Raw genomic sequence first — 2,640 nt, forward strand, 5'->3', positions numbered from 1 at the left:
GGATCAGAAGCAGAGCAGCCGGAACTCATATGGGATGCCAGTGTTGCCCGCTGCACCATAGCACGGGCCCCTGTCCCTAGTTTTTAAATATTCATTTATGGAGAAAGGACCCCATGAAGGTGAGTTAGCCAGGGCCCACAGAAGTTATAATGTCTCTTTCTGTGTGTCTTTTTTTTTTTTTTTAAGATTTATTTTATTTACTTGAAAGACAGAGTTACAGTGAGAGGTAGAGACAGAGAGAGAGAGGTCTTACATCTGCTGGTTCATTTTCCTAATGGCCACAGTGGTTGGAGCTGAGCCGATCTGAAGCCAGGAGCTTATTCTGGGTCTCCCACATGGGTGCAGGGCCCAAGGACTTGGGCCATCCTCTGCTGCTTTCCCAGGTGCATTAGCAGGGAGCTGGATTGGAAGTGCAGCAGCCAGGACACAAACCAGCATCCATATCGGATGCCAGCACTGCAGGCTAAGGCTTTTTTGTTTGTTTAAAGACTTATTTGTTTATTTGAAAGGCAGAGTTACAGAGAAGCAGAGGCAGAGAGAGAGAGAGAGAGAGAGAGAGAGAGAGAGAGGTCTTCCATCCACTGGTTCACTCCCCAGTTGGCCACAACAACCAGAGCTGCACCGATCTGAAGCCAGGGGCCAGGAGCTTCTTTCGGGTCTCCCACACAGGTGCAGGGGCCCAATGACTTGGGCCATCTTCTACTGCTTTCCCAGGCCATAGCAGAGAGCTGGATCGGAAGTGGAGCTGCTGGGTCTTGAATGGACACCCATATGGGATGCCGGTGACAGCTTTAACCTGATGTGCCACAGTGTCGTGCCCCCCCCCCATCTCTCTATCAAATAAAATTTTAAAAATCATCAAGAATTTGACAGAAGTGGCAGTGAAGAGAGTGGCAACAAACCAGCTACTAAAAGCTTCCAGGCATGAGGGGGCAGTCAGTGAGATCACGTGATGCCATCAACTTCAAAAGCTTCAAATACCTTTATTGCTTCATCAGTGAATGTTAATGCTGTTCCTCAATGAAAAGGAATTTTTCAGCTGGCGCTGCGGCTCAATATGCTAATTCTCTGCCTGCGGCGGCGGCGCTGGCACACTGGGTTCTAGTCTCGGTCGGGGCACCGGATTCTGTCCCGATTGCCCCTCTTCCAGGCCAGCTCTCTGTTGTGGCCCGGGAGTGCAGTGGAGGATGGCCCAAGTGCTTGGGCCCTGCACCTCCATGGGAGACCAGGAGAAGCACCTGGCTCCTGGCTTCGGATCAGCGCGGTGCGCGGGCCGCAGTGTGCTGGCCGTGGCAGCCACTGGAGGGTGAACCAACGGCAAAGGAAGACCTTTCTCTCTGTCTCTCTCTCTCTCTCACTGTCCACTCTGCCTGTCAAAAAAAAAAAAAAAAAAAAAAAAAGTCTGAATAGGAAAAGGAATCAAAACTATAATGGTGGTTTTATTAAGCTAGAAGAATCGTGGGTGATTTTTTCCCTCTGTTTTTAAGATTTGTTTCTTTGAAAGGCAGAGTTACAGTGTGAGAGAGGAGGGAGGAGAAAGAAAGAACTTTCATCCACTGGCTCACTCCACAAATGGACACAGCTGGGGCTGCTTGGCCTGAAACTCCATTCAGGTCTCCCACGTGGGTGCAGGGGCCCAAATACTTGGGCCACCTCCTGCTTCTTTCCCAAGCCCAGTAGCAGTGAGCTGGATGGGAAGTGGAGCAGCCAGGGCTCCCAAGACTGCCAGCAGTGATCATATGGGATGCCCGTGCAGGTGACAGCTTAACCCCAGCATCACACACCTGCGTCTCTTCTTATTTTATTCAAAAAAATAATAAAAATAAAAGTTCACTGTGGAAGGGGGTGGGAGGGCTGAAAGGGATCCATGAGAACAGAACCCTGTAATTCCATCAGCCAGGAAAGCCACTGCCCATGCTGAACAGGTTCTGTTTCCGGCCCTTCCCCACTGTCTAGTCTTTGCACGAGCTCTGACTTTTAAAAGGCGACTTTGAACAGTCACAGTGTTGAGATACCATAATCTATTTTCCTACCGTAATATTTGACATGATAGTTGTGTGCGATTTTACATTGGGAAAAAAAAATACGGTAGAGCCACGTCAGTACTGATTCAAAAGGCTGTTGAGGGAAGAGGCGGGAGCGGGGGCGGGGGGCGGGGGTGGGGTGGGTGCGGGTTGGGTGGAGACCACAGAGACCCCAGGCCGGGGGCCGGGCCCCGGTGGGAAAAGCTGCTCTACGGGGACTTAGAGATGTGAAATCACGTTCCAAGGGCTGGCGCTGGACAGCCGCGGTCCTGACCATCGGCGCTCCTGTTCCAGGCAAATAAACTATGTTTCAGGTCCTCGTTTTGCACAGGGGTCTGCGCCTTGAGCCGGAGGGGCGATGAGCCCTGGAGGGGCTGCCCTCCTCCACGCCCCTCTACCTAATCGGAACTCAGGTGGAGAGGCGCGCCTGAGGCCAAGGAGTGCGTGCGTCCAAGAGGGACCTCGGGGCGGCGGGGGGTATTGACACAGGGGCGATCCTAGCCTTCCCGGAGCTGACCACGGCAAGGAAGGGGGTTGGGATGACTGAGACTTGCGGGGCTGATATTCACACAGGCACGGGTCGGTCCTGGAAGGCTGTAGATGGCCGGGAGCAGAG

The sequence above is a fragment of the Oryctolagus cuniculus genome, chromosome 5 (genome assembly GCF_964237555.1).
Source record: "Oryctolagus cuniculus chromosome 5, mOryCun1.1, whole genome shotgun sequence".
Classification (NCBI taxonomy): Eukaryota; Metazoa; Chordata; class Mammalia; order Lagomorpha; family Leporidae; genus Oryctolagus; species Oryctolagus cuniculus.